Source organism: Callithrix jacchus, chromosome 13, assembly GCF_049354715.1.
Source record: "Callithrix jacchus isolate 240 chromosome 13, calJac240_pri, whole genome shotgun sequence".
Classification (NCBI taxonomy): Eukaryota; Metazoa; Chordata; class Mammalia; order Primates; family Cebidae; genus Callithrix; species Callithrix jacchus.
In genome coordinates, this window is record NC_133514.1 from 5,599,402 (window position 1) to 5,620,028 (window position 20,627).

A 20,627-nucleotide genomic window follows, 5' to 3' on the forward strand; every position below is an offset into this window, starting at 1 on the left:
TTTTCTACATAAACAAACATGTCTTCTTTAAATAATGACAGCTTTATTTTTCATGTTTGTTTCTATTTACTTTTCTTGCTTATTGTATTGCCTAGAACTTCCTGTACAGTGGTGAGAATAAGTATCCTTGTTTTATTTCCAACGTTTGTAGTGAAGAAAAGTGCTAGCAACAGGTCTGTGAAGATTCCCTTTCTTTCTTTCTTTTTTTTTTTTCTTGAGATGCAGTCTTGCTCTGTTGCCAAGGCTGGAGTGAAGTGACATCTCAGATCACTGCAACCTCTGCCTCCCGGGTTCAAGCGATTCTCCTGCCTCAGCCGCCTGAGTAGCTGGGATTACAGGCATGCACCACCACACCTGGCTAATTTTTTGTATTTTTAGTAGAGACGGGGTTTCACCATTTTGGTCAGGCTGGTCTCCAACTCCTGATCTCGTGATCCGCCCACCTTGTCCAAATGCTGGGATTACAGACCTAAGCCACCGCGCCCCCACTAAGATTCCCTTTTCTAGATGAAGTTGGTTGCTAAGACGTCATCATCAATGGGTGTTAAACTCTGCCAAAAGCTTTTCTACACATATTGAGATAATGTGTAGAAAACACATTTTTTACTCCTTTACTCTGTTAACTAAATGTGAATTATAGCGATTAACTTTGAATGCAAAATAAAGTTTATATTTCTTGGTTAACACCCATCTGCTCATGAGGTGCTATCATTCTATAGAGAGCTTAATTCAATTTGTTAATGATTTCCAAAGAAGTATTGTTTCTATATTTGCGAATTTTCTTTTCTTATAAGTTTTTATCCAGCTTTAGTATTAAAATTATCCTGGTCTCATAAAACTAGTTGGGCAGTAATACATTTTCTGAATAATTAAGATTAGAAATTACAGAATTTCTTTGGAAAATAGATTTTAAAAACTGCTTTCAACCCTCCCGTTGATTTCTTACATGACCCAGAAACTTTTGGTAATACATAAACGAAGAATGCTTTCTTCAGTATCCATTTTCCTTGAACTAATTCACTTGGATACACTTTCTTTTTATTATAATATATATATATTTTTTGAGACGGAGTTTCGCTCTTGTTACCCAGGCTGGAGTGCAATGGTGCGATCTCGGCTCACCACAACCTCCGCCTCCTGGGTTCAGGCAATTCTCCTGCCTCAGCCTCCTGAGTAGCTGGGATTAACAGGCACGCGCCACCATGCCCAGCTAATTTTTTGTATCTTTAGTAGAGATGGGGTTTCACCTTATTGACCAGGATGGTCTCGATCTCTTGACCTCGTGATCCACCCGCCTCGGCCTCCCAAAGTGCTGGGATTACAGGCTTGAGCCACTGCGCCCGGCCACCTGGATACACTTTCTAGCTTTCTCTTTATATCAGCCTTGTGAAAAGGCTGGTAATGATTCGCTTATACCAGCAGAAATTAAGGCAGAAAGATTTGAAGTGACTAGATAGGCATTATCAAAGACTCGACCAAGAAGAAACAAAGATCCAGAGACTAGAAATTTGATATGACACAATTTGGTCAGAGAATAAACATATGTTACTGGAATCCAGGTTAAATTTTAGAAACAGAAGAAAAATATGGCCACTCTACCCCATAATCTGGAAGAGTGGCGACATGGATTCAACAGAAAAGAAGTCATCAATCAGGGCAGGGAGGAGGAATCAGACCCAAGCAATCTGCATGTGGACGAAGCACCCATGTCCTCCTGCACCCCAGAATAACTCTCCAGACGCTGGATGATCCAACTTGATCCTGAACTGCAAAGAAGAGCTCAAGAGAATGAAACGAACCGTGTTCAACCAGTCCCATGGTAACCCACAGCGAACTCTCTTCCCGAGATTCAACCGCTTTTCAGGCGCAGGAGTCAGAAGATTCCTGTAAGGCTCGTGGGGAAGATGAACGCTCTTTCCAGTGAATCTCCTTAACAAAACCATAGTGAGAACTACAGCTCTGATCTGTTGTTGAGATCAGATATATATACATACCTATATATATATATATATATTTTTTTTTTTTTTCTAGTATGAACGTCAACTGAGCTATTGCAATCTGCACACCTAACCACAAGGAACATGCTGACCATATTTCCAAAGTAATAAAACAAGTGTAGACAGTCATATTTCTAGGTATATGTTCTTGATATGATCTGGCTGTGTCCCCACCCAAATCTCATCTTGAGTCGTAGCTCCCATAATTCCTATATGCTGTGGGAGGGACCAGGTGGAGATAACTGAATCATGGGGCGATCTCCCCCATACTGTCCTCCTGGTAGAAAATACGCCTCCGGAGACCTGATGGTTTTATTAGGGGAAACCCCTTTCATTGGGTTTCCTTCTCCTCTTGTCTGCTGCCACGAGAGATGTGCGTTTTACCTTCCACCATGATGGTGAGGGCTCCCAGCCACATGGAACCGTGAGTCCATTAAACCTTTTTCTTTCGTAAATCGTGCAGTCTCCGGTGTGTTTGTATCAGCAGGGTGAACACGGACTAATACAGTTCTTATGTGAAAAAAAGCATGTGCGTCTTTATTCCAAAGCATTAGGGTCTTTAATGGGCCTCAGGGATAATCTGCCATTAATTTTACTAAACACTGGATGTCACTGTTGCCATTTTATAATAAAAAATAACTTATGGGAAAAAGAGTTCCTAATCGATATTCTCCAAATAGCTCTAGAAATTAATTTATATTTTACATTTATCACTAAATAAAAGATAACCTCTTCAGAGTGGCTGGTTTCTTAATAGGATTTTTGTTTTTAAGGACAAAACCACCGCATGCCACGTTGTCTGGGACAAAACCATCGCATGCCACGTTTTCTGGGACAAAACCACCGCATGCCACGTTTTCTGGGCGCTATCTGTGGCTTATTTGCACATAAATCTGTTCTGAACTCCCCATTTGGCATGAGAAGCCCACGTGACTGTAAAGCTCACAGTGAAGGGGAAGCTGCTTTATGTGAAATCAGAAATCCTGCTCTTTTCGTGGTTGGGCACAAATTAACCCTTCTAGTTATTGTCAGCATCTAAAACGATGCCCCGGAGACGCAGAGGACTGTGGCCCGGCCGAGCCCAGCTCCGAAGGCCTGGATCCAGGCAGGGCCCACGGAGGACCCGGCACGGCCCGAGGAGCCAAACGGAAGGAAGGCCTGGAGAGGGCGCAGACCGCTCACCTGCCACAGGGGGCCAGCGCGAGACCAGCAGGAAGTGAGCACGCAACAGGGGGTGGGGCCTGCCGAGGAAACGCCCTTTGTAGAGGACATGCCCTTTGCAGAGAACACGCCCTTTGTAGAGGACAAGCCCTTTGTAGAGGACACGCCCTTTGTGGAGGACACGCCCTTTGTGGAGGACACGCCCTTTGTAGAGAACACGCCCTTTGTAGAGGACACGCCCTTTGTGGAGGACACGCCCTTTGTAGAGAACACGCCCTTTGTAGAGGACACGCCCTTTGTGGAGGACACGCCCTTTGTAGAGAACACGCCCTTTGTAGAGGACACGCCCTTTGTAGAGGACATGCCCTTTGCAGAGAACACGCCCTTTGTAGAGGACAAGCCCTTTGTGGAGGACACGTCCTTTGTAGAGAACACGCCCTTTGTAGAGGACACGCCCTTTGTAGAGGACACGCCCTTTGTGGAGGACACGCCCTTTGTAGAGGACACGCCCTTTGTGGAGGACACGCCCTTTGTGGAGGACACGCCCTTTGTAGAGAACACGCCCTTTGTAGAGGACACGCCCTTTGTAGAGGACACGTCCTTTGTAGAGGACACGCCCTTTGTAGAGGACACGCCCTTTGTGGAGGACACGCCCTTTGTAGAGAACACACCCTTTGTAGAGGACATGCCCTTTGTGGAGGACACGCCCTTTGTAGAGAACACGCCCTTTGTAGAGGACACGCCCTTTGTGGAGAACACGCCCTTTGTAGAGGACACGCCCTTTGTAGAGAACACGCCCTTTGTAGAGGACACGCCCTTTGTAGAGGACACGCCCTTTGTGGAGGACACGCCCTTTGTAGAGAACACGCCCTTTGTAGAGGACACGCCCTTTGTAGAGGACATGCTCTTGCGGGAGGTGGGAAGTGCAGCGTGCGGCTCGTTCTCCAGGTCCCTAGAGGCTGCAGACTCAGGCTCTGCTCAGCGCAGGAAAGCTGCTAGCTGATCTGGCCAACCGCCTGGGCCTCCACCATGTGGTCTACAGTGGCCTGGAGAACATCAAGAAGCTGACGGCTGGGAGACTGACCGCCGCGCACCTTGACCGCAAAGGGGAGGTGTAGGGATATTTCCAGGACATCGGTGTTCCCACGACCAGTGTGCGGCTGCCCTGCTGTTTCGAGAACGTCCTCTCCCACTTCCTGCCCCAGAAAGCCCCGGACAGAAAGAGCTACTTGCTAAGCTTGACCGCAGGTGACGTTCCCATGGGTGGCATGTCCGCGTCCGACCTGGGTCCCGTGGTGCTCAGCCTGCTGAAGATACCAGAAAAATATGTCGGCCAGAGCATCAGGCTGAGCACTTGTAGACAACGGTCGAGGCGTACGCTGCTCTGCTCACCAGGCACGCCCCGAGGTCGTGCACGGCACCAAGATGACTCCTGAGGACTCCGAAAGGCTCGGCTTCCCCGGGGCCCAGGACCTGGCAGACATGTTCCCTTTCTATGCCCTGAGACCCGACTGTGACATCGAGCTGACCCTGACACTCAACCCCAAGGCCCTAACGCTGGACTGGTGGCTGGAACAGCACAAAGGGGACTTGGCCCTGCTGTGACCTGCTTGCCTTTCAGCCTTTGTGGGGGTTGCGGGGGTACCAGAGGGGCAGAGGCACCATCATCCTTTCCTATGTTACCAATAAACCTTCTGAATAAAGCCAATTTTCTCCCCCCCAAAAAAACCCCACCCACAGCCTGGATGTGGTACTGCTGATGGGCACTGCACTGGGCCAGCTGGGCATTGCCTGCTTCTCCGTCATGGCCATTGTGGCCACACACCCACATGAGTGTCTCAAGCACCTCACCCTGACCTGCTGGCTGCTGCTCGTCCTGCAGCACGTCGCCCAAAATCTTCATCACCGAGGCGCCCACTCTGGGAGGCAGTTCCTGAGGGCCTGGCAGAGAAGCAGGAGGCTGAGCCTCCCCGCAGAGGCTCCCTGCTGGAGCTGGGCCGGGGCCTGCAGCAGGACTCGCTGGCCTACATCCACTCCTACAGCCACCTCAACTGGAAGTGGCGGATGCTCAAGGAGATCTCACTCTTCCTCATCCTCTGCAATATCACACCGTGGATGATGCCCGAATTTGGCATACACCCGGAGTTTGAGAATGGACTAGAAAACGATTTCTATGGCTACCAGATGTGGTTTGCCATCGTCAACTTTGGCCTGCCTCTGGGGGTCTTCTACTGCCTGCACTCTGTGGGAGGCCTGCTGGAGGTCTACCTGGTGGCCTGAGGCTGCCTGCCCCCTGCAGAACCCTGAAATGCTGAGGTGGGGAAGATGGTGGCCCAGAGTCTCTGAGCAGATGCCTCATTCTGAGAGGTGCCGAGACCTCCCACTCCCAAGGCCTCCCACGTCCCAGAGCCTCACTGAAGGAGAGGGCACTGCCTATAGCCAGAGGCCAAGGGCAGGGGCCTGGGCACTGAGTTTCTGATACTCATGCCCAGGCCTGGGCACGTGCCTGCCCCCTGCCTTCCCACTACAATCAGCGAGCCAAGCGTGCACCCCAGGAGGCTGGCAGGGTCCCCCTTATGGCTATTCTCTGGGAAGGTCAGACCTAAAAGACAGAGTCTGGGGAGTTTGGCAAGGGGCACCCCTCTCCAGCCAGCCCTCAGGGGTCTGTCTCCTGCTTCGAGAAGAGCATTTGGTCCTAGTGTGGCTCTGTACATCCTCAGAGCTCAGAGTTTCGAGCTGGGAGGCCAGCTCCTTTCCCCACACAGCCTATCTCCTAATGAGCTCATTAATTAGCTTCCAGGCAAGGTTCAACAGCTCTCTTCTGCTGCGTAAATCCTATTTGTTTGATGGGGGGGGGGGGGGAAGCTCTTTCCAGCCAGCACTGAGCGATGGGCATCTCTGATCTTTAGGGGCAACTGGCACAAGTGTGGCAAGCCTGGGGACAAGAGAAAGCCCTACCACAAGAAACAGAAATATAAGTTGGGGCGCTGGGCTGCCAATACCAAGATTGGCCCCCAGCACATCCACACAGTCCATGTGCAGGGTGGTAACCATGCCCTGAGACTGGACGTGGGGAATTTCTCCTGGGGCTCAGGGTGTTGTACTCAAACAAGGATCATCAATGTTGTCTATAATGAGTCTAATAATCAGCTGGTTCGTACCAAAACCCTGGTGAAGAATTGCATCGTGCTCATCAACGGCACACCATACCAACAGTGGTACAAGTCCCACTGTGCACTGCCCCTAGGCCTCAAGAAGGGAGCCAAAGCTGACTCCTGAGGAAGAAGAGATTTTAAAAAAAGATCTAAAAAGATTCAGAAGAAATACGACAAAAGGAAAAAGAATGCCAAAATCAGCAGTCTCCTGGAGCAGTTCCAGCAGGGCAAGCTTCTCCGTGCGTGGCTTCAAGGAGGGGACAGTGTGGCTGAGCAGATGGCTCTGTGCTAGAGGGCAAAGAGTTGGAGTTCTATCTTAGGAAAATCAAGGCTCGGATAGGCAAAGAAATCCTTGTTTTCTGTCTTCACCCATGTAATAAAGGTGTCTATTGTTCTGTTCACCAAAAAAAAAAAAAAAGCCCACTTTTTTTTTTTTTTTTTTTTTTTTTTGCTTTAGTTCAATCGGTTTCACTGAAAACTTGCATGGAGACTATAGCGTAAGAAGGTAGAAAAATGAAAGAAAGGCAAAAACCAGGGTCTTGGCAAACAAAAATGCTTTGGACAGAGGTGACTCGTGTCACATGACTCCAAGCAATTCCACTCTCCACTGCAGCCTGCAGATGACACCTGTGCTCCAAGCGAAGCTTCTCTGCAGTTTACCTCCCCTCCCTGAATCTTGAGCTTCATGTGGTCCTCTCTGGTCGTTTTCCCATCTTGCCTCTTTTTCCAGCAATATCCATCTTTCCTGTCCTTCACGTTCTTCCTGTAGTACAGTATCATCGAGCCATTCTGTGGTCTTGTCTGAGGGGAGGTGCTTAGCCATTCTCCGAGTTTCTCACATGTTACTAAATAAGGTGCAATTTCCTTGTTAGTGTTCCAACGGGGCCTCTCTTTCGGTAAATCTGAACACTTCGGCAGACATTCAAGCAGCTTTTCGGGTAAAAAGATTTTTACACGGCTACTATTGCTGTTCCCATGATCATCTACAGGCTTGTTTTGGCAGCCATGTCCCCTCCAACCACCACATCCTCCTCCTCCTCCTGGCGACTCGGACCCCGAGTGCGCGCCTCCTCCGGCCGCTGCCGCCCCAGCCAGCCTCTCCTCTCCCCTGGGGGCAACTCTGTAATGAATGAGTGAGAGTTCAGTGCTTGTCAGTTTATATCAACTGAAAAAACACATTTGAGTCATATTACTAGAGTGATAGAAGCCAGCAGACCATCATGCATGAAACTCAAATTGCCTTCTTAGATTTGGAGCTGTCGTTGATATAGTAACTTCTCGACTAGAACCGAACTGTCGGAATCGGTGCTTGGCTATTGTTGCAGTGTTTGTTGATTAGTCAAGGATAGTCACACTGTAATCTGTGAGGTAGACTGCAGTGAGATGTTTAACATACAGTTTTCACAAAAAGCAATTTTCTAACCACATTTGGTTTAAACAAAAGCCCATTTTCATAGCTGTAACCTTGTTAGTGTTTATTATACGAACTACCAACTTCTGAAGGATGCCACATGTGCATTTAATGAAAATTACATCGCATTATAGTTAATCACTGTTTGATAACTTAGAAAACATTTCAATGACTTTTAGGATTTGAGGTTTCTACAACCAGCATCACTGATGGTAACAGAGGCACACTCCTTCACATATAACTGGCTTTTCTTTCTCTTTTCTGAGGTACCAAGTGTTTGCCACCTACAGTGTATCTAAGACATAACGTCTGGCTAGTCTTTTGCTATCAGAAAGGTAAGACATTTGCAGAAATGGTAACAACACAGAGCTAAGCATTGGTGAAGACATTTCATACCAAGTTTCTTTAATATTTTAAATCAAAACATACCATTTTTAAAGATATAATTGGGTTAATCTTCAACAATGTGGCTTTCATCCCAGCTTTAATGGATAATAGATAAAGCTTCGCAAAGCAGAAAAAATAAATAGCGAACAAGAAATTAGGAACAAGAAATTACAAGTTGTGCCAGGCTTTCATAATTGATTTTGTCTCAGGCATTAAGCACAAGTAGAAAATCACGAAGACAGAAAAAAAAAAAAAAATGGAAACAGGAAACTTGGAGGTATCCTGTGGAACAGGTGGAGATCTGGACAGTACTGGAATGTTCTCCTTTTTTTGTGAGATGGAGTCTCACCCTGTCACCCAGGCTGGAGTGCAGTGGCATCATCTCAGCTCACCGCAACCTCCCACACCTGGGGTCAAGCAACTCTCCTGCGTCAGCCTCCTGAGTAGCTGGGATTACAGGTGTGCACCACCATGCCTGGCTACTTTTTTGTATCTTTAGTAGTGACGGGTTTCACCATGTTGTCCAGGCTGGTCTCCAACTCCTGACCTCGTGATCTGCCCACCTCAGCCTCCTAAAGTGCTGGGATTACAGGTGAGCGCTACCACTACTTTTTAAAATTAATATTGTTGTTTCTGTATTTCTCTTATAATAGGTATATAAATGAGTAACAAAAATGTTCAGCATTCTTTTATAAATGTATGCAAGGCTAAAAACTCACCTTTCCATTTCTGGAAGTGAATTGCAAATTTTTTCTTGCCAAAATTTGAAAACAATCTTCTGTGATATCTGATAATTATAAGATGGTGGCTGATATGAGATTCCAACTATCTAATGTGCTTATTGTTTGTCATCAGCAGGTACTATTTAGCATACTATGTATGTCTCCAGAATTTAAAATAGAAGTTTTATCTCACAGTAAAGAAACAATAATTTCATTTGGGCTCACAAATAAAATGAATAAAAATCAGATTAAAATAAATATGTCCATCTGTGAAAAATAAGCCACACAGGTCTCTTCATTAAGGAAAATACAATTCAACTTAAAAATACTCTGTTATGGCTAGGTGCGCTGGCTCACACCTGTAATCCCAGCACTTTGGGAGGCTCAGGCAGGCAGATCACTTGAGCTCAGGAGTTCGAGACCAGCCTGACCAACATGCTGAAATCCCATCTCTACTAAATATACAAACATTATCATGGCGTGAAGGTACACACCTGTAATTACAGCTACTCAGGAGACTGAGGCAGGAGAATCGCTTGAACGCAGGAGGCAGAGGTTGCAGTGAGCTGAGATTGTGCCACTGCACTCCAGCCTGGGTGACAGAGTGAGACTCCATCTCAAAAAAAAAAACTCTGTTACTTTTCTAAATGCCAGAAAAGGTAAAATCTTTTTTCTTTCTAAATAATAGGTTTTCAACTTAAATAATACAGAAACTATAGTTCCCATTAAACTTTAATATGAGTTTTTTTAATATAATAGATGAATACTCTTCAAAACATGGCAAGTGCCAATTGTTTAGATAATAGAGTGGTTCTAATTAAAGGAAAGTATTTTACATCTCTGAGCATGTAAATGAATCGTGTGTTTTGTACTGAGAATCGTCTAAGTGCACATTACACTAGGTTGAGCTGTAAAATTACCATTTTAAAATATTAATGTATTTTAATAAATTCTTAAAATTTCCACATCTAGTTATAAAAAACCGGTCGTTTGGTTCTGACCAGCTTTATATTTAAGTAGTGAACTAAGATATGAAGTGAAATTTTATTGCTATTTCTTACAAAGTGACCATTTCAGCTTATTTTTATGAATAAACATTTATTTTGATGCAAAAACTGAGCAAATGAAATCTCCATTTAGCCATTTTAATGTTTATAGAAAATTGCTTTTTAGTTTCCAAAATATTTTACTGCTACCCACAAAATTCCAAAGGTAACCTTTTCTGGGTTTATTTTTATTTGCATTTTAGACCTAGCTTGCTTTTGAGAATGTTAATGAAAAATAAATTCAAATGTGAAATTAGGATAAAAACAACATAATCTATAGGTAAAATAGATACAATGATGTATTCCCTTTTGAATGATGGAAGTTAAATTAACTAAAATGTCTGCCACTTAACTCGTAATTTGAGAGTTCTTACATATTAATTCTTCTTTCTCTGAGTTATAAATCAACATATATTTTAAATTTTTATGAGAACTTTCAAACACACTCCAAAAGTTATAATTTGTATATGTGCATCACCTATCAATCATCCAGATTGAAATTATAAAGATTTTACCATTTAATATTTTGTCTTCATCTAATTCTCTGTTTGCCATCCCCTCACACTGACAGCAACTTGCCAGAAATTATTCCCGCCTTGCTTCACTGTTTCAGTTTTACCCAACCCAGTGTTCCGTGGGGCATTATCTCATGACATGGCCAATTTAAGAAAACAATTTCAGGGCTGGGTGCGGTGGCTCACGCCTGTAATCCCAGCACTTTGGGAGGCCGAGGCGGGTGGATCACGAGGTCAAGAGATCGAGACCATCCTGGTCAACATGGTGAAACCCCGTCTCTACTAAAAATACAAAAAATTAGCTGGGCGTGGTGGCGCGTGCCTGTAATCCCAGCTACTCGGGAGGCTGAGGCAGGAGAATTGCCTGAACCCAGGTGGCAGAGGTTGTGGTGAGCCGAGATCGCGCCCTTGCACTCCAGCCTGGGTAACAAGAGCGAAACTCCTCTCAAAAAAAAAAGAAAAAGAAAAGAAAACAATTTCAAAAAAAGTTTTAAGCCTGGCCTGATGGCTTGAGCCTGTAATCCAAGAACCTTGGGAGGCTGAGGCGGGTGGATCACCTGAGGTCAGGAGTTCATAGACCAGCCTGGCCAACTGGTGAAACTTCATCTCGACCAAAAATACAAAATTTAGCCCAGTGTGGTGGCTCACATCTGTAGTCCCAGCTGCTCGGGAGGCTGAGGCAGGGAGAATTGCTTGAACCCCAGAGATGGAGGTTGCAGTGAGCCGAGATCGTGCCACATCACTCCAGCCTGGGAGACAGAAAAAAAAAAAAAAAACGTTTTAAAGTGCTTACAATATAAATGTTGAGGTGATAAAAGTTTATTCAAAACAAGGGACTGGAATGGTCTGGAACCTCAGTAGATTTCTGGTTGTGTTAGGACTTGGCAGGTGGCTGGCTCCAGACCCATTCTGGGGAGGGTGGGTGGACGGGCACAGAAGCACCTGTGAAGGAGGCAGCAAAGCAGCTCTATCCGGGACTCAAGGAAGCCCCTGCTTGGTCTTGGTCATGCACTATCCTGTGTCCTTGCCGTCTCAGAGCCTCTCAGTAATGTCTCCTGAGAATCAAGAGAGAAAAGAAAACTCTCCCTGACTCCATCCCTTCCAACCTGGTGAGCTCAAAGGCAGAATCTCTCAGCGGCAACTATCCAGGGCCATGAACTATGTCAAATCTGATTCCCAAATAACAAAGAGGTAACTATTCTGTGTGTCATTTTTTAAAGTTTGGTGACATGACCCCATGTTTTAAATAAGCTATTGTTTGCACCACATTTTAGAAACTAATAATTACAAGCTACTTGGTTACATAAGAGATTGGCTGCATACTACTTGACTGGCCTTGGCCAATTCATTTCACTGTAATTACAAAGTTTTCTTTCCCATCTGTAAAATGGGGCTGATGGTGATGTCCACCTGCCTGAGTAAGGGACCCAGATCCCTGCTGGGTGCTTTGTAAATGTCAATTGTCCACATTATTTTCAGCACTGAGCTTAGATGTGGGAAACGGTTGAAAAGAAAGAGAAATCACAAAGAAATCACAAGGTGATCCACACTTCTGTTTATTGATCATAAATAGAAAATGAATATGGTATAGGATTGTGAGAGAAAATGAATATGGTATAGGATTGGGAGGCCAGCTCATTCTGACAGTCTTGTCTTCATAGAGAAAAACATCTGGAAAATGAAATTTTCTCTTCTTTCAGCTTCACTGGCTGACATGCCTGTGTTCCAAATCATCAACAGAAGAAAACCTTACATGAGCGAACAGCGGAGAAGGCTGTGACCTCCGAGCCAACATCAAAGGCATAGCTTGGTGACTGACAATTCTGAAGGAATAGGAGTGAAATAATCTGATTTAGAAAAATGTGGAGCACGATTCTGAGAACGTGTATTTTATTGCGGTATTTTGATACTTTGGTTTTAAGGTGAATATTCTTTGCGGTGTTTTGACTCTGGAGCCTGATGGCGTTTGTTTCCATGAGTTTTAGGATCAAATTACACAAAGCTCTGTCCTGACTACACTGGATAATTCTACTGGGTAAGGAAAAATAAAGGGAAATAGGAGAAATAGAAAGAGAGAAAATGATGTAAAAGATACCAGAAAGGTAAAATTGACCACATCAGTCTCTATATTTTCTGAAGGAAATTGACTTAAAATTTCAAAGATCTTTTCTGAATGCAGAATAAGCAGGGTGGAATAGAATTTCAGAAGGCGCTAGCTTTTTAAAATAATCCCCCATTATCTGGGCCTCTGGCTCATATAAACCACATTCTGTTCAATGCGGAGATCCCACTCTACTGTTTCCTTCAGATGTGAGAGTTTAGCAATTTGTGATTCTTTCTATTCTGGAAGAAAAATTCCTAACAATGGATAGTACATCCCTTTTGCAAGTTAAATCTATTTTTTGCATGTCACAAAAGTGTCATAAGATCAAGGAAAGCCCATCTCTAGTGAGAACTGATGATAATCACACAGGGAGGGCATGGTGGTAACTACAATCCAAATTGAATGTTCCATCGGGAAAAACACCTTCCTTGTCTCAGGTCCAACGCTCGGATACTGTAGTGTGATTCTGAGCATCTGTCACCAAACTACACAGCCTCTTGGTAGGACTGGAAAAACAAACATTCCACCCCTGTATTAATGCAATACTCCCCTACAGAGTCTCTCCTTGCCTTCAAGTTTTGAATAGTGAGTTGCAATTAGAAGAATGGATTGGAATCTGTGTATATCATTCTCTACGAAACTGAGAGCTGCGGCAGCCAATCAGCTGAACATGCTTTGAACTAATTTTAGAAACAGAATGAAATGAAAATAGGAGTTAAAATACTTTTGTCAAATGGGACTCACTGCACAGTCCAAAATACAACTTGGTTCATGTAGGTAATCTTTCGAATCTAATAATCTGGATTCGCCAAGTGGAATTACATAAGCATTAGGTCTTCATATGAGTCCATCCAGGAACTAACCACTTTTAGTGTTTCTCCCAGTGAAACATCGTTTCTGCCTTTCTGCCACAAGAAAACCATGCTGTCACTGTGTCGACGAAAACGGGGAATTTATGTTTTCTGAAAGTGACTTACTTGGTATTTACTAATTTGAATGAAAACTGCACAATGGAGGTCTGTAAGGCCCTGAAAATAGTTATTGATTTTTGGAAGGAAAAAGGTAGAAAATTCTAAGGCAGAGAAGATTCATCGGCAGTAGGAATCAGGTCAGATCAGTTTGATGTTCCTGTTTGACACAGGGTTCAAAATGTAGAACAAAAAACCACACAATTACAACAAATGTATAGACCTAATTGCTTTTATCTGTGCTTCATGAATGAGGCAGCCTCTATTCTACAAAACAGAATGACAGCCCCCCTGGGCAATGGTAGACAGTGAGATTTGTAAGTTGGGAACAAGAAAGATACAAAAGAAAAAAAAATACTGGTCAGTTAACATTGGTTACTTCCAGTTACTTTTCTTATAAGGTAAAAGCAGGGGGGTCGTTCTTACGACCCTGACTCACGTACACTGGAATCTCTTATCTTCAAGAAAAACTGGTCTGTTTTGTGAATTATCTGTTTCCTTAAAGTTTCTGTTCCGTTATGAATGCTTTAATTTTGCTTTGTTCTGGTTTGTCAGAGTCTAGGCAAGAGCTCAGTCCAAATCAATGGCCTCCCATAATTTTTGTTTAACCATTTTTAGTCAAGAACAGAGGGCCTGAATTTAGGAATAAGGAAATGTACCCTCCAGTGGGAGCTTCTGCAGAGCTGCAGCTGAATGGGTTAGATGGGTTTGATTTTCCTGTTTGCTACAGGGTTCAAAATGTAGAACAAAAAAGACGCAATTACAAGAAATGTATAGACCTAATTGGCTTTTGTCTGTGCTTCATGAATAAGGCAGCCTCTATTTCACAAAACACAATGTTAGCTCCCCGGGGAATGGTAGACAGTGAGCCCGCCCAGGGCTCTAGCATCGGCGGTTCTGAGCTGGGAGTCAGAGGCAATGGTCCATATGGCAGGTATCTCCAAATGTTTCCCACACAGCCAGGGTGGCCCCAGGTTCTGAGATGTGCATCAGGTCTTCAGGAAGAGACACCGTTGTGCAGGATAAACATTTAAATTGCGCTGAAGAAGAAAGAACACAGATGAGATGGAAAAGGAGACAGACCCTGAGACTGTGGGGAGGAGGATGGCTTTGGAGATGGGATGGACTCAGGGTCAGAGGGACCACGTGTCGGGAGAGATCAGCTGAGCAGATGGAATTAGGAATCCCACTGAGACGACGGCTCATGTAGGGCCAGGGCAAGGCAAAATCGACCACCAAGGCCAAGAGTCTGGACACTTTGGGGAGATGGAAAATGACCTAGAGTGGCACTGCCTGCAATAACAGCCGCCCAAGGACAGATCTCTCAACAACAGAGCCCTGAAAGAATCGCAAGGCTGATGATGGAGAGGATTTGGGGAGTGTGGAGTGTACTCACTATTTGAAAAGAAAACACACCTTGTGAATATAAGTGCATTCCTGTTTCAATGGAGGCAGCAGCACTTCCTGATACATAAGAACCCAGTGATAGATGCTGAGTTGGAAGTGTCAGATTCTAGCATAATCCTATTCAAATGTCAGCACATAAATCCATCTCAGCATTATCTATGAAATATAGTTAATTCCTCTTTCCTTCTCAGAAGTAATTCCAGTAGCACTGAATTGTCAGTGCGATGCTTTTCATCAGTTCTCTTTGAATCACACAAAGCAATATTTTCAAGTGAGCAGATAGTGTTCATCAATTGCTAGGCGTGTCACTTCCAAACACGCTGCCTGAAATCCCTGCTTCAAATGTCTGGAGCTTGTTTTAGCTCACAGGTGGGCATGACAGTCTCTTTCCTAGAGAAGAGTACATTGTAAATTACCTGACTCCTGATTTTTGGGGTCTTCAGAGAGGCCCGCCTTACCTCACCTGGATATGGAAGAAAATAAGAGAAAAACAAAAGGAAAAGGCCTGAGAAGAAATAAATTTCTGCAGAGAAATTGAAAAGAAACATCATTTTATGACTCAAATGAAACAACTTTTAGTTCTTCCACCTCTTATGTGAAATGTTTGTCCACAGAATTCACACAAAGCAAATTCAATTCTGGGGATGCCTGACCATGAGGTGAAGTGGTTAGCCCCATTCAGACCTCGCCATTCATAATGATATTTCAGGGAAACTCATGGAAAGGCTTCTTCACAGGTCCACAGGTGCCGAAGGCTTTTCCTAAACTTTAGATTCAACCTTCCAATTTGGATCCACAGCAACACCAAGGCAGTTGCCTAGATTAGGAGATGCCTTCAACAGAAGCTGGCCCAGGAAGTCAGAGCCAGTGTTGACCCCGAGAGGAAGAGGATATAATCCTACTTGGCTAAACACAGGCAGTCACTGAAAGAGGATTGTAACTTACAGCCTCGTTATTCTCTGAAGTCCGCAGAAACTGGCAACATTTCCCCCATTTTGTAGATTACGTGACTGAGGCTCTTGGAGTTCTGGATTAATATGTAAATGTTTCCAAATCTGTTACACGCACCCGTCTCGTCTATAATGGGAGTCACACACAGACGTCAGCGATCCCAGAACAGACCCTCAATTTATACCAGGCATCGCGGGCCTGTTGTGTTTCCTAAGAACTTACAGAAGTAGCATGTCATAAGTTGGGAGTTCCAGAAGTTCTCTTTAGGGAAGTGGGTATTTAATTTCACCCTAAAGGATGAGAAAAAGTTTCACAGGACAAGTTCAGGAGATAATGGGGAAGGAGGAAGTGAAAATATTTTGAACCAAATGGACCTTTTATGTACCAAGTAAGAAAAATGAAGTCATGGTAAAAGAATGCACACGGTGAAATGTCTGTGATATGAACAGCATGATGAAAAGGAGGTTTTCTGGTCTCATCAGGACTGGGAAGCTTTAAACGGTCTTGAGCAAGTAGGTCAGGATGGGACCATCTTTGCTTTTTTAGAGCAATTTTAGGCAAGTCGCTTTAACCTTTTTGGGGCTGATTTTCCTCATTAGGAAAGAGGTAGTAAAGATGATATATTAAGTAGCACATAACTAAATCAATGTATTAATATACTGACATCCAATGCGATCATGTCAGAAAACATTTTGGAAGACAGTATCCAAATAGGAATTATTGTTCTTGATAGTCTTACTGGCTTCAAGACACTCTAGAAAAAAGTTTTGGAAACAAATAAGAGAACTAAAAGCGTTCATCTTTTACACCCTGAGACTACAGGGAAGAAAAGGCGCCAGAAGTCTCCAATCAAGAGACAAGAGAAGCATTCAGTTTGACCCTAGAAAATCTTTCTAAAGAGATCTCGCAACACTCAGCTCATGTTTCGTGAGTCCATGAAGCCACCTTTAGATGAACGGTGCCGTGTTACCCGAGAGGATGTGAGCAGCGAGGAGTCTCGTCGGTCCCAGCAGGGGTATTTGTGTTACTGTTCTTCATCATCTGCCGTTCTGTGAGTCCTGATCTCATTATTCCACAAGGCGTATTTCAGCAGCAAGGAAAATATCATTTTTTTGACATTACAATGAAATTCCATTTTTACTTCAATATATTTTATGTCAATGCTTTTCTCTAGTGGGCTCCCTATATATTGTTTTAGTATTAGTAAGTTTATTTTTTTTCTTCTTTTCTTTTCCTTGAGACAAGGTCTTGCTCAGTTACCCAGGCTCAAGTGCAGTGGTGTGATCACAGCTCACTGCAGCCTGGACTCCTGGAGTCAAGCAATCCTCCCTCATAACCTCCTGAGTAGGTGAGTGGGTGGGACTACAGGTGCTTGTCACTACATCTGGCTAATTTTTATTTTTTTAGAATGGAGACAGGGTTTTACTATGTTTACCAGGCTGGTCCCAAACTCCCGACTCAAACGATCCTTCTGCTTCAGCCTCTCTGTATTAGTCTGTTCTCACTCTGTTATAAATAACTACCTGAAACTGGGTAATTTATGAAGAAAGGAGGTTAAAGTGACTCACAGTTCTGCAGGCTGTACGGAAAGCATAGCTGGGAGGCCTCAGGGAACTTACAATCATGGCAGAAGACAAAGTGGCACAAGCACATCTCACCAAGGCAAAGCAGGAGAGAGGGCAACAGAGAAAAGCGAGGTGCCACACGCAGTAAATCATAAGGTCAATCTCATGAGGACTCACTCACTATCCTGAGACCAGCACGGGAAATCCACCCCCATAACTGATCACCTCCCACCAGGCCCTGCCCTGACACTTGGAGATTACAATACCACACGAGAGCTGGGAGGGGCACGGAACCAAACCACATCACTCCCAAAGTGCTGGGATTACAGGCTCGAGCCACTGCATTCAGCTGGGTTTTCGTAAATCCAATCTCATGTTTCAACAAATTTTATTTTCATGAAACATTATATCGTAAGTCAATCATTTTACATGTATTTCTTTGTTTAACAATGCCATTTTGACTAAAAATCATCGTGATACATAAAACATTATTTTAAAGGAAAATAAATCACTTTGCTTGCGTTGAATACAGAGGAGTAGCTAACGTGGCAAAGGTTCCCTGTGGAACCTTACGAAAAGCGTTGATTGTCAGGTGATCAAAGGTGGCTAAAAGTGATTTGCTGGATTTTCGCCTACTCTAATATAGACGTCTTCCCCAGTGGATTTGAATACAGACTGCGGCTCAGCATAATCCGGACGGTAGTCTGCTAAGTGGGCATTGCAAGAAGGTAACGGGATATACCATGATAGGCAAGGAAAAGGGTATGGGCCAGAAATAAACACCCGGACGTCATCAGAAAATCATACGAAAGCCATACAATTGGAGACATCACGGAGACAGGAGGGGTGGATACAGAAGGTGGGACACACCACACGCCCCATGCAGTTACATGCAGTGACACATTGCTACAAGGTCCTTCATTTTTATTGCAGCATGGTGTTCTACAGTATGCAAGCGTCACAGTCAATGTATCCATTTCATTGTTGATAGCAATTTTGACTGTTTTCACCATGGTGCACATGCAATGTCGCCCTGAACGTTCTTGAACACGTGGCATGGGGCACATATACAAACATGTGGGATGTGATCACACTGGTGGCTGTCCAAGCCAGCCTCTCGAGGGCACGTGTGCTAAGGGGAAGGGGACGTCACAGAAAGCAGGTGACTCAAACACTCCAAGATACAGGATAGAATTATGTTTCTTCAATTACGAAACCAGAAAGCAAGTATAAAACAGTTATTTACATTTGAGAAAAATTGTAGGGGTCCCTCTCAGGGTGAGCATTGAATGTGTCACTGGAAAAACAGGAAGACATTGGATCGGAGAGGATGGCCCAAACCTTAGATTTCTTCATGTGTGGCAGGTCCACTGTATTATCTGCATAATTCCCAAAGGTTTCTAAATTATAAAACTCATTTTAGATAAAGGTTTGTGATACTGTATGTCAAAGTGTGCATGAGTGTATACACATGTGTAAAAGTCACACTTTAATAATAATGTATGGGGGGTTTACTGCTACATGTTCAACTAAATCTTAAAATTCCAGGCTTGGCCGGGTGCTGTGGCTCACGGCTGTAATCTCAATACTTTGGGAAGCCAAGGCACGCAGATCTCAAGGTTAAGAGATCGACACCATCCTGGCAAACATGATTCAACCCTGTCTCTACTAAAAATACAAAAATTAGCTGGGCATGGTGGTGCCTGCCTGTAGTCCCAGCTACTCAGGAGGCTGAGAGGTGGACATTGCAGTGAGCCGAGATCACGTCATTGCACTCCAGCCTGGCAACAGAGCAAGACTGTCTCAAAAAAATAAAAAATGCTTTAAAAATTCTTGACAAGTTATGAGAAGATTCATGCTATAAGAGTATGGGCTTAAACTGTTCTTTCCACCTTTTTAAAATTAGGATTGTAGACTTGATGTGTGTTGCTTGGTTTTCACCTTTGGAAGGTTTTCTAAGCTGAGATCCAGCTGTTCCAGCATCATGTGAGTGGTCTCTTTTCATCCACAGAGCTTCAGGACGTCACCTCCTACAGGACTCCTGCATGTCTTGGTCACTTTGGGGGTAGTTATTTTGTTCCACTGGTCATTGTCATTCCTGACACTACCTGCTTTCTGCCAAAATTACCATTGCTTAGTAGAAACTTGAATTATTGCATAGGAAGCTCTCTTCCTTGATGCTCTTCAAGAATATTTAAGATATCTTTGAATCCTTCCACGTCTACATTAATTTCAGAATTAATTTACATTGTTAGGTTCCTCAATACATGTTTGCCTTTGATTAAAATTTTATTGTTACCCCAAAAATGAATTGGGGAATAATTGATCTTTTTTTTTTAAGTAGTGACAGGGTCTGGCTCTGTTGCCCATGCTGGAGTGCGGTGACATGAACACGGCGTACTGCAGTCTCAGACTCCTGGGTTCCAGTTATCCTCCCACTTTGATGTCCCAAAGTGCTGGGATTACAGCTGTGAACCAACATACCCAGCCTAATTGACAAATTTTAATATTAAATCTTCCAAACCATGAGCCAAGTATGTCTCCATTTTAAAATATCTTCTTTAATAATCCAATGAAATTGTATATGTTCCAACATATGGTTCTGGTTCCATACAATGTATGGTACTTTGTTGTAATAATTTCCAGTCATTTCACACCTTTGATGTCATTATAAATTATATTTTGTTAAATTTGTGTTGCTGGTATATAGAATTTTTTTAAAATTTTGGTATATATGTTATATATATTCATATATATCTCTCTTAGATTTTTTATGTATTTAGGTATGTCCTTTGAGAATAACTATTTTACTCTTCTAAGCTACATATTTTAGAGATTTTTTTGTTCCTCTTTCCTTTTTCAGTGGGCACAAAATTCAGCATGGCACTAAGAAGAACTGTGAATGGGCATCCTTGCCTTGTTTCTACCTTCAGAGGAAGACATTTTGTTGTTCCTCAAAGATGTTGGCATTTAGATGTTTTTGTAAGTCCTTCTTCGCGTATGAAGTATATTGCACTCCATTCATTATTTCATTTAGTGAAAAAAATTTTTTCACATTTAACGATATATTTTTGATAAAAAGAATGTTTGGCAATATATTTCAAAAACGTATTTCAAAACATGTGGGACTTTTCCAGATTTTTCTGGCTATTCATTTGCTAACTTAATTGCTAATAATTAAGAAAGTAAATTATTATGTTTGTCTGAGTCAAGCATTGTATGAATGCCCGTAAAAAGA

At 43.5% G+C, this 20,627-nt stretch overlaps 1 pseudogene; it reads left to right on the forward strand.

Moving 5' to 3' along the window:
* Window positions 1–4,917: 4,917 nt before the first annotated feature.
* Window positions 4,918–7,439, forward strand: LOC144579022 (small ribosomal subunit protein eS8-like; annotated as a pseudogene).
* Window positions 7,440–20,627: the final 13,188 nt, after the last annotated feature.